The sequence below is a fragment of the Callorhinus ursinus genome, unplaced genomic scaffold, assembly GCF_003265705.2.
Source record: "Callorhinus ursinus isolate GAN/ISIS: 27379988/994484 unplaced genomic scaffold, GSC_fseal_2.0 scaffold13, whole genome shotgun sequence".
NCBI lineage: Eukaryota > Metazoa > Chordata > Mammalia > Carnivora > Otariidae > Callorhinus > Callorhinus ursinus.
In genome coordinates, this window is record NW_027397075.1 from 21,534,083 (window position 1) to 21,546,637 (window position 12,555).

The following is a 12,555-nucleotide window of genomic DNA, read 5'->3' on the forward strand; positions in this document are numbered from 1 at the left end:
TGAGCCACCCAGGCGCCCCATTTATGGTAAAATTTCTTAGCTAACCATGAGGAAACTTTTTCAACTTAATAAGGAACATCTATAGAAGATTACAGCTAACATTTTTAATGGTGAAAGACTGATTTCTTCCTAAAATCTAGAACAAAGCAAGGATGTCTCTCTCACCATTCCTACACAGTGCAATAAGGCCAGGGCAGGAACTATAAGTTCCATATAGTTGGAAAGGAAGAAAACTGTCCCTATTTACAAATGATATAATTGTCTATATAGAAATTCCCAAGGAGCCTACAAATAAACTCTTAAAACTAATAACTGTTTTTAACAAGATCATAGGATATAAGGTCAACACATATAATTACATTTCTATACTTTATATTTTTTTAAGATTTTATTTATTTATTTGAGAGAGAGAGAGATGGTGAGAGAGAGCATGAGTGGTGGGGGGCAGGGAGAAGGAGAAGCAGGCTCCACACTGGGCAGGGAGCCCGATGCAGGACTCGATCCTAGGACCCTGGGATCATGATCTGAGCCAAAGGTAGACACTTAACCAACTCAGCCACCCAGGCGTACTACATTTCTATACTTGAAAGAAAAAATTGGAACCAAAATTTAAAATGCAACTATTGGGGTGTCTGGGTGGCTCAGTCAGTTGAGTGTCTGACTCTTGGTTTAGGCTCACTCCATTATCTCATGATCGTGAGATTGAACCCCACATTGGGCTTTGCACATAGCGTAGAGTCTGCTTGCCTCTTTTCTTCTGCTCCCATCACCCCACTCTCTCTCTCTCTCTCAAATAAATAAATAAACATTTAAAAAGAACGTAACTCTTTACAGTAGCTAAAAAATAGAGAGAAATATTATGCACAAATCTAACAAGACATGTACAGATGCTGGATGCTGAAGGCTACAAAATGTTGATGGAAAAAATCAAAGAGGATCTGAGAGATACACTATGTTCATGGTTTGGGAGACTCGACATAACAAAGATGACAATCTCTCCACACTGATCTGGTTTTATCTGGTCAAACTTCCCAGCAGGAGTTTTTGTAGATATAGACCAGTTATCCTAAAGTTTATTTGGAAATGCAAGGGAACTAAAATCGCCAAAACAAACTTGAAAAAGAACAGCCACCCTCTGTTGGAAAGGGATGGGAGAGACCTGGTCCTGAGCGAACGTTCATCATCCCCCCGACCGTTGGCACATACACTATTTCACTCAGGCCTCACGGAGTCCTGATCTTATCTTGAATATCTAGAAGATGTTAAATTTCATGTTGGAGGTTACACAACCAGTAAACAAGCAAAACCCACAAATCTGTCCGACTCTAAAGCCCTTCGCCTTCTGCTACAGTACCACTGATTCATTGATTCACTTGACACTGTACCAGGCATGAGGGAAAAAGCATTTCGCAAGAGACATGTGGTTCTGTTCTCCTGTTACTTACCTGGTGGAAGAGATGAAGTCAGATATTTATCACAGTGTTGCACAAGTTGATATACAATCAAAGCTCAGTAGCTGCTAAAACAGAATTCTTGACAAATTACCTTTCAGGTAGTTGAATGGCTGTGTCTCCACCCCCACCTGCACCCCATCTTTCAGAATTTTAAAGGAAAAGGCTTCAAGAACAGATGTCACATCTCCTTCAGAAAACCTGAACATTTTCCCTGATATGAAGCATGTGATAAGCTTTCCTTATGGAGATGGGCTTTCTGAAGTTTAAAATTTTAAATTGGCATCAATTTTTATGGTACAAAAGAGCTAAAAATAATATTTGTTAAATCAAAGGTTAGGTCCTCCCAGTACGATAGTGAGTGGAACCAGTAGTAACTGCCTGGTAAGGTTAGTCAGCTTGTGAACCTCAATTAAATAACTAGCAAGTTTTATCATTTAATTAATCTGTCCAAAGAAGGAGCAGAGGCAGGCTATTGGGCAGGGTCCCAAGATTCTGTTATGTTTTGGTAATTTGGGAAAAATTCAAGAAATAGGGAGTGGCATTTAAACTGCTATATAAGCAGCAACAATTGGTTTCCTAGATGTTACTTTATAATCCCAGAGTCCTGGGGGCCTCTTACCTTGGAGGTGTGGAACAAGTATGCAAGGCATTAGGGGAAGTTGGGCCCCTGGGGATATCTATCCCCTAGTGCCATCTCCTACGAGGCCTCTGTTCTGGGTTACAAATGGTCCACTGCCCACCTCTGGACTCCCAAGAGCCCTTGATGAATCCTATAATGCATTTTTGTTCTCAGGCCTGTCCTTGTTGGTTTATTGGTTTCTGAATTCATTTATTCATTCTATCATTTAAGAAAATATTTAACAAGTAAAGACTTTGTGCCAGGCCTGCGATAAGGCTCTAGAGATTCTTCAAAGAACAAGACATGAGTTTCATACAGGATCTGGGCTGTCCACCTGAAGCACAAGTTCCTAGACGTTGGAACCATGTTGCCTTGGCAGCCACTACCTTCACTCTCCTGTCCTTCTCCTGCCTCAGTGACGTACAAAGTCTTCCCCATCCAAGAAAGTGTTCTATGCATACTTTGGAATGAATGAGTAAGTGAAAGAATCAATCAGCCAGTCAATTCAGTAACCTGATCATCTAGTTAACAGTTTTTAATCTTTTTGTGTTGCAGAGAGCCAGATGCTTTAATATGGGTATACCTCATTTCTTTTTTTTTAAGATTTTATTTATTTATTTTTTGAGAGAGAGAGCATGAGCATGGGGGTGGGTAGGACAGAGGGAGAGGGAGAAGCAGACTCCCCTCCAGGCAGGAAGCCCAATGCGGGGCTCCATCCCAGGACCTTGAAATCATGACCTGAGCCGAAGGCAGATGCTTAACTGACTGAGCCACCCAGGTGCCCCAGTATACCTCATTTCTAAGAAAAAAAAAATGTTGAGCTAAATCTACTCAAAAAATTTAAAGTCGAGAGGTATGAATATTCGCTTTCCAAAAGAATTCTTGACTTTGCAAAATGACTTGCCACAAAGTTTCTTTAATTGTGAGCTCTTGTCTCCAGAACATTCAAAATTCAACCAGCTATTTACTAATGCAACCATTAAGCGAGAGGAGAGAGAGGTTCAGGTGGTAATGACCAAACTGGTGTTACCTGCTTGGGCTGCAGTGGGTAGAGCCCTCCTTGTTCTTAAATGCAGTCTTCTGAGGACGGCAGTTATTTCAGCTGCCTCCTGGTGTTGGATATACTGCAAAAGCACACTGCGGAGTTATAGGACTTGATCCTTTTACATCACTCAAAGGGCATTGTGATGCACTGTGGGACAGAAAGTTTTGCTAGATGATGCCATTCAGGTCTTGACCTTATAAAAAGTAGGGATGCTTTGGTCTCCATGAGAGCCCAGCTGCACAAGAAAGAAAGGGTAAAAAATCAGTGTGGAAAAGAAAACCATGTGGACAAATAACCCAGACTATTTAAGCGCTAGAACTTTCTTTTCTGTAAAGATCATTCTAAGGACAACATAAGGCTAAAGATCTGGGTGGTGCTGTATTGGCAAGTAATGCCCTTTGCAAGCTAGAATTGAAGAAGTAGAGCACACAGCAGACAAATGAACCCAGCTCTGCTTGGTGTGAGACTAACTAAGCTCCATCCAGCTCCTACTGAAGCCACCAATGGAAGCTTTAAATTGTTTACAAATACAGTTCAATCCATGGAGCATCACAGTAACACTACAATATGGAATAGCAAGTCATAACCTCAGAAGAACAGAATGGCCAGTGTTCTCATTCAAACTAACCTTTACCAAAAACAAAAACAATACAAAATACCAGTGTTATCTGTAGGAGGCTGGCCTGGATACAGGAACACCGCTCAGTTAAATAGTGTTTGCAACTAGAGGGGTTTGCAACTAGGAAATAGTGTCTGCAACCAGGAAGTGTTTGTAACTAGCCCATAAAATTTTAGGTGGTACTTAGGAGACCAGGGACTAGGCTGGGGCTCCCACTGGGAGCCTCACTCACATGGAACAGACACAACAGTTGTTTAACACCAAATTCTTGGTGCCACAGCACCTTGTAGAAAGTAGACAGGTGGGGAAAATTTAAAGATAAGAACAGAAGCAACACACTGGGATTACACTAATAGAAATGATACATGGTTCTCATTTGTTGGGTAAGCATCTTCTATTGCCAGGCACTGTGTTAGCTGTCTGAGACCATCTCAAACCCCAATCATGGCCACTGAAGGTAAATATCTCCATTTGAAGTGAAGGCTAAGAGAGGCTAGGGAACTTGCTTGAAGTCACACAACCAGGCTGTAATAAATCTAGGATTTGAATCTAGCTCTGTCTGACACGGAAGCCCAGGTTGAATTACATTTTAATTAAAATACATTAATTTTTAATTTTAAGAATAATAATCCATGTTCTTCATGAAGGAAAAAACAAACAAAATGTCCTCACGTTATTCATGGAAATTTATCTGACAATACAAAAAAGTACAAAGAAAAAGTCCAAAAATGAACATAAATCTCACATGTCAGAAATTATTCGTGTCCACAATTAGTGAACATCAGTTTAGACGTTCATTCTGAACATATAAACAGATTGACATTAAGAGTTAGATAGCTGAGTTCGGGGAAGATGGTGGAGCAGGAGGACCCTAAGCTTACCTCAGTGGTGTCCCATGGATACAACTAGATAACAATCACGTCAGTGTAAATAACCCAGAAAATGGCCTGAAGACTGGTGGAAAAAACTCCACAACTAAATGTAGAGAAGAGGCCACATTGAAGAGGGTAGGGAGGGCAGAGTCCCAGCAGGGAGCTAAATGGGCCATGATCCTCAACAGGAGGGAGGGAGCTGCAGACTCAGACAGGGAAGAGAAACAGACCATCACACCCTGGAGCCCACATGGTGAAGACAAATCCCCATAGCATTTGGCTTTGAAAACTAGAAGAGCCAAATTTCTAGAGTTCTTGCAACCAGAGGGACTTAAAGCCTGGAACCTTAAAAACCAGCAGGTTCTGGTCTGGGAGAGCCTGGAGGGTGATAGGAAACAGTCCCTACCCTTAAAGAGACAGCATGACAAACAGCCCCTTGAGATACAGCTTAGAAGCAGCAATTTGAAAAATGCCTGGGGCATATGGGAGAAAGAGTTATTTATTAATCACAGAGCAATTCTGCCTGCAGGAACCAGTGGGGAGCCAGCACTCACTACCTAATTTGCTTACGCTGTGCCCCACTCCCTCCAGCCAGGCTTGTCTCAGTCCTTGCACTGCAGCTCCCCTCCCCCAGAAGACCTGTGCAAAACTTTTCGACACTGCTTCTCCCGGACCACACACTTTGCAGGGCCTTGATCCCTGCGGCAGTGACCTGTCACTTCCCACAGATAGGCACACACCTTGTTAAAACTGCGTTCCCCACCTGTGCACACTTTGCAGATGCACCAGCTGCCCCTGCCTTGGCTCAGGAGATATGTTCCCTCTGGCAAAGGACCAGCTCCACCTTGAAAGTTGCTCACTCCACCCACTACTTTCAAGAGCTGACTTTCCTCACACATAGAAACAGACACAGAGAGTTAGACAAAATGAAGAGACAGAGAAATATGTCCTGAATGAAAGAACAGGACAAAATCACAGCAAGAGACCTGAGCAAAACAGATAAGTAACATGCGTGGTAGAGAATTTAAAGTAATGGTCATCAAGATATTGGATTTGAGAAAGGACTGGAGAACATCAATGAGACCCTTAACAAAGAGATTAAACAACAACAACAATAACAACCAGAGATGAAGAACAAGATAATTGAAATTAAAAGTACACTAGATGGAAAAAATGGCAGACTAAAAACAGAAGAACAAATCAGCAGCCTGGAGGACAGAGTAATGGAAAATAATTAAGCTGAGCAGGTGAGAGAAAAAGTAATCATGCAAGATGAGAACAGACTTAGGGAACTCAGGAAATCTATCCATGGTAATAACATTTGCTGATAAGGATTTCAGAAGAAGAAGAGAGAAAGGGGACAGAGAATTTATTTGAAGAAATAATAGCTGAAAATTTCCCTAATCTGGGGAAAGAAACAGAAATTCAGATCCAGGAGGCACAGAGATCCCCCAACAAAATCAACAAAAGTAGGTCCACACCAAGACACACAGTAATGAAAATAGCAAAAAGTAGTGATAAAGAAAGAATTTTAAAAGCAGCTAGATAAAACAGTTACATACAGGGGAAAACCCATAAGGCTATCAGTGTATTTTTCAACTTTGCAGACCAAAAAGAGTAGCGTGATATATTAAATGTGTTAAGAAGAAAAAACTTGCAGCCAAGAATATTCTATCCAGCACGGTTATTGTTCAGAATAGAAGGAGTGATGATGAGTTTCCCAGACAAACAAAAGTTAGAGGAATTCGCGACCACTAAACTAACCAGTCCTACAAGAAATGTTAAAGGGGATTCTCTGAGTGGAAAGGAAAGACCATAAGTAAGAGTAAGAAAAGTAGAAAGCCCAAAAGCAGTAAAAATAAATATATCTATAAAAATCAGTCAAGGGATTCACAAAATAAAAGGATGTAAAGTATGACACTATATACATAAAATGTGGGGCGGGGGAAGGGAGTAAAGAATGGGTTCAAACTTAAGTGACCATCAACTTAATATAGACTGATACATGTGGAAGATGTTCTATACAAATTTCATAGGAACCACAAATCAAAAAGCAGTAATAAATATGCAAAGTATGAAGAGAAAGAAATCTAAGTATATCACTAAAGAAAGCCAGCAAGCCATAAAAAAGAAAGACAAGAAAGGATCAGAGAAAATCTATAGAAACAACCACAAAACAAGTAAGAAAATTGCAATAGGTACATACCTATCAATAATTACTTTGAATGTAAACGGACTAAACACTCCAATCAAAAGACATAGGGTGTCAGAATGGATAAAAAAGAACAAGGTCCATCCATATGCTGCCTACAAGAGACTCATTTCAGACCCAAAGACACCTGCAGACTGAAAGTAAGGGGATGGAAATGCATTTATCATGTAAATGGAAGTGAAAAGAAAGCCAGGGTAGCAATACTTATATTGGATAAAGTAGACCTTAAAACAAAGACTATAACAAGAGACAAGGAAGGACACTATATAATCATTAAGGAGAAAATCCTACAAGAAGACATAGAAATTGTAAATATTTATGCACCCAACACAGCAGCACCCAAATACATGAAACAGTTAATAACAAATATAAAGAAACTAATTGTTAGTAATACAATAATAGTAGGGACTTTAACCCCACACGTGCATCAGCGGACAGATCATCAGAACAGAAAATCAACAAGGATACAGCAGCTTTGAACGACACACTTGACCAGATGGACTTAACACATATATTCAGAATATTCCATCCTAAAGCAGCAGAATACACATTCTTTTCAAGTGCAAATGGGATATTCTCCAGAATAGATCACATATCAGGCCACAAAACAAGTCTCAACAAATTCAAAAAGATCACAGTCATATCATGCATCTTTTCTGACCACAATAGTATGAAACTAGAAATTGACCACAAGAAGAAATCTTGAAAGAGCACAAATACAAGAAGGTTAAATAATATGTTACTAAACAATGAATGGGGCAAACCAAGACATCCAAGAAGAAATAAAAAAATTCGTAGAGACAAATAAAAATGAAAACCCAATGTTCCAAGATCTTTGGGATGCAGCAAAATCTGTTCTAAGAGCGAAGTTTATAGCAATACAGGCCTACCTCAAGAAGCAAGAAAAATCTCAAATATACCACCGAATCTTATACCTAAAGGAGCTAGAAAAAGAGCAAACAAAATCCCAAACCAGCAGAAGGAAGGAAATAGTAAAGAGTTAGGTAGCTTTATGCCATATATATAAAATATAAAAGTATAAATTGAGTAAATTTACATTTAACTAAAATATGTGATGAGTAATCTACACAGTCTAAGAAGTTGTATGGATTATAAGTCATTTTAAGTTCCTCTAAAAATAAGGACTGCTTGTGCATGAAGATGCTCCTTGATATAAATTTCTTCAACCTCATGCCAAGCTCAGTGACCTCTAATATATAGTCCTTTATTCTCTTCAGCTTTAAAAAAAATGTCTTCAATTCCCTTCCCTCCGGGTTTTCTAAATATCTAAATATCAAACTACTGCTTCTGTTTAGAAGAAATTACTGGGATCATCCTGTAAAATTTATTTATAACGTTATTAATCTATCATTCCACCACGTCCTATTGTCATTTGACTGTCTTAAAGGGCCAAATTTTCAAGGTTATCCTGATCACTATCCAGGGAGGCAATCATCACATTTCTTATAATACCCAAATCTTATCTTCAAATTTAGAAGCATATTCATTAAGTAACTTTCCCAGGATCATTGTTAGCTCATTGTTTGGGGGTCATCCTCTCTCCACATAATCTCGAGTTTCTCCCCTGGTGACATCAGAGAGCTCTGACACTTTCCTCAATTGCACAGAATGTCTAAATATTCTCTTAAAATAATACATTTCTCATAATTCAGATGGCATAGAAAAATATGGCTAGGAACGTTAGAATAATCTGAAATCCTTCAACCTGGGGACACTACTGTTAATATGTTAATATTTGATTTCAGTGCCATGGTACACTTAGACTCCTGTGAGGGTTGATACAAGAGAAATCCTGACTTCGAGTGACCCGCACTATATTCTAGGACTGAGCAACTGTGCTGAGTATTCCTCACCTACTTTCCTGAAACATTCTCTTTCCTCCCTACTTTTGAACACAGAGCAAGCCCAGAAACCTGGCAGGTTTCCCCGCCATTCCTGTGGTCCCTTTGCTGGCTTCCTCTGCCTCTCTGCTCTGAAGGTGCCTTAGCCACAAAAAGGGTGATGATCCCTATGGTGGAGAATGTGGCGTCCCACCCACATTCTCTCCTTCAAGACTGAAGCATTCCCATATCTGCTTGGAGTGCGTGTTGCCTCTTGATTAACTCAAGCTCGATCCCTCTCCAAGAATTGCACTTGGCCCAAGGAAACTGTCTTCCATGCTTTATGCTCCCACTTCCAGGCAGCCTGCCTCCAAGGACTGGTCAACAGGAGGACACAAAGGCCCAGTCCCCTGGCCTCAGTTTGGACAACTCTGAAGGGCTTTCCTAGCTCTCATGGTCCCTGTGGAATCAGCTGGCTGAGGTCGCACTGTTATGTCTGCGTTCAGTTTCTCCCTCTACTTAATCCCAGGCCCTTTGCTCCGTTACAGGGATAGTTCCTGAGACTATTCCAATAAATCATCTCCATGAAATTCTCTGTCTCAGAGTTGTTTGTTTTTTTTTTTTTCCCCAGTGAACCTGATTTGAAAGAGTTGGCTGAAGAAAACTGACCCTGAACTGAATGTTGCAATTCCATCACCCACCGGCAGACTACAGGTGAAGACCTCCCCACTGTGGAAAGCAGAGGAAGGATAGCCCCTGGCTTTCTATAGTGGAGCAATCATTAAGACTTCCCTTACTGTACCAAAGGATAGGATATGAGTAGGATAGAATGCTCTGGCAGGTGCAGTCTCTCAAGCATTTGAGGGGTCAGAGGAAGAAGTAATCATAAGGCAACGAAATTGGATGGCTCTTGATGAGTACCTCTATATTTTGCAGTAAGACGGTGAACATCTCAGGGTGATTAATCATGAATTAGGCAAAATGTGAAAGCAGAGGGCCCCCTTTGCAGCATATGGAGAAACTGATTTGCTGTAGCCGGAGGGCAGAAAGAGGTGGGACTCAGGCTCACTTCTGAAATATAAGGGTAGCAGAGCCCCAGAGAGCAATCCCAAAACTTTGCTGTGCCAATGTCAAGGCCATGATTGGAAAGGAGTGGCAACCTAAGATTTGGGATAAGGAAAAAGGGGTCATTACACTTCAGGACCTTGAAAACTCAAGACTCGTCTGAATTCTCAGGGCCTGTGGAGGTGGCCCACTCCTCTCTGTTGAGGGTTGCTGTTCCTCCTTTGCTTGATCGCGAGGAGAAAATGCAGAGGTCATCCCTGCCCTCAGAGCCTACACTCTTCTCCCCTTCTGGCCATGAGACTAATGAGACCAAGTAACAACATCACCTGTGGGGAAGCACAGAATCAATTGAGAGGAAAAACACTGAGTCAAAAGCATATAACCTGAACACTAATCATAAGGCAAGAGAGACAAGCTTACGTATTCTACAAAATAACTGGCCTGAACTCTTTAAAAATGATGAAGTCAAGAAAGATAAAGGAAGGCTGAGAAACTCTTCTAGATTAAGAAGAGTAGACATGACAGTAAAACCAGTCTGGCTAGATCTTAGCTCAGTCGAGGCAGATTGCAGCTCCTGAATGCCCACTTAGGGCTGAGGTTCTAGTGTCCCAGCTGAAACTATCGCCGCCTTCTGACAGACAATAGTGCAGTTCCTCCCCCAAGAATGTCCTTCAACTAAAAAGAGTAACCTCTGTCAAGACTACACACTCTTCCTGGGGCAGCCCACATCCAACAAGTGGTTAATATGGGGGTACGGAAGTTTAGCCACCTGGCCCCAGTTTGGGACATCTCTGAAGTTCCATCCTAGCCTTGCAGCTCTCCATGGCATTGGCTGGGGCCTCTGTGGCAAGGGGCTCCCTGTTCAGCGTTCAGCTTATCCACTAGTCAGATTCTGTAAGTGTTGCTCCATGAACACAATGCAATAGGCCTCCCCATGCAAATTTCCTCCTCAGGGCGTGTTGCCCAGGAAGCTCTGTCTAAGGGATGCACCCAAAGCCAAAATTCCTCTCCCTTTAAAAGAACCACAACCCCTGCATGCTCCTTCTGCCTCCAGTCAAATGCTGGGGAAGGGATAAGGCTTGACAATTAGAGACTATTCTAGTAGAAGAAGGCTTAAAAGAAGATAGAGGACAAGGAAATTGTTTCTTTGCAGTGATTCAGAAGTTATTCTCAAGTTTCTGGTGTCCTGAAATCTTATTTAAAAATTCAAAATTTCCACACTAATTATCAGGGAAATGCCAATCAAAAGCACAATGAGACATCACCTTATACCTGTGAGAATATCTAGAATCAAAAACACAAGAAGTAAGTGTTGGGTGAGGATGCAGAGAAAGGGGAACCCTCTTACATTGTGGGTGGGAATGCAAAATGGTGCAGCCACTGTGGAAAATAGTATGGAGGTTCTTCAAAGAATTAAAAATAGAGGGGCGCCTGGGTGGCTTAGTCAGTTTAAGCCTCCGACTCTTGATTTCAGCTCAGGTCATGATCTCAGGGCCATGGAATTGAGCCCCATGTCAGACTCTGCGCTCAGCCCAGAGTCTGCTTGTCCTTCCCTCCACTCCATTCTCTCTCTCAAATAAATAAATAAATAAAATCTTTTAAAAGATTAAAAACAGAAACACCATACAATCCAGTAATTCTACTAGTGGATATTTACCCGGAGAAAATGAAGACACTAATTTGAAAAGACATATGTACCCCAATGTTTATGGCAGCATTATTTACAATAGCAAAGATAGGGAAGTAGCCCAAGTGTCCATCGACACATGAATGAATAAAGAAGAAATGGTCTATATCTACAATGGATATTACTCAGTCATAAAAAAAGAATGAGATCTGGCCATTTGTAACAACATGGATGGACCTGGAGAGTTTGATATGAAGTGAAATAAGTCAGACAGAGAAAGAGAAATACCATATGATTTCATTTGTATGTGGAATCTAAAAAACAAAACAAACAAATAGCAGAATCAGACCTATAACTACAGAGCACAAACTGATGGTTGCCAGAAGGGAAGGGGTAGGGGATGGGCAAAATGGATGAAGGGGAGAGGGAGATACAGGCTTCCACTTAGAGAGGGAACAAGTCATGGGAATGAAGGGCACAGCACAGGGAATGTACTCAGTTGTATGGTAATAGTGCTGTATGGTGACAGATGGCAGCTACATTTGTGGTGTAAGGTAGACACTTGTCAAATCACCATGTCATACACATGAAACTATATGCAATTTTTTTAAAAAGATTTTATCTATTTGAGAGAGAGAGAACAAGAGTGCAAGAGCAGGGAGAGGGAGGAAACAGACTCCCCGCTGAGCAGGGAGATCCCAGGACCCTGAGATCATGACCTGAGCTGAAGGCAGACATTTAACTGACTGAGCCACCCAGGCACCACAAATATAGGCAAATTAAAAAAAATTTTGATCCAAAAATTTCAGACTCTCTAAGACAATACACCTCTAACAATTTTCAAAGGTAGAAAAGGATTAAGGGGTATAAACTTCCAGTTATAAAATGAATGAGTCACAGAGATGAAAAGTGCAACATAGAGAATATAGTCAATAATATCATAGTAACATTGTATAGTGACAGGTGGTGACTACACTTATTGTGGTGAGTATAGGGTCATGTATGGAATCTTCCAGTCACTATATTGTACACTGGAAACTGATGTAAAATTGTATAGCAACTGTACTTCAATTTTTAAAAATAACAAAATTAAAATAAAAATTTCTCTTTGTCAGCCAAATGCTCCATAATGTTTCAGTAGGACCTACCAGGTGCTCCTTCCTTCACTGGCCCTCAGGGAGTGAGGAAAACCAAGGCGGCT

At 40.9% G+C, this 12,555-nt stretch overlaps 1 protein-coding gene across 1 annotated transcript in view; it reads right to left on the minus strand.

The window, feature by feature from the left end:
* SPMIP3 (sperm microtubule inner protein 3) overlaps positions 1–3,227 on the minus strand; it is a 35,621-nt gene extending 32,394 nt beyond the window's left edge. Inside the window, 1 exon segment of the mRNA XM_025877447.2 lies at positions 3,104–3,227. The gene's annotated coding sequence lies outside the window, so the exon portion shown is untranslated.
* Positions 3,228–12,555: the final 9,328 nt, after the last annotated feature.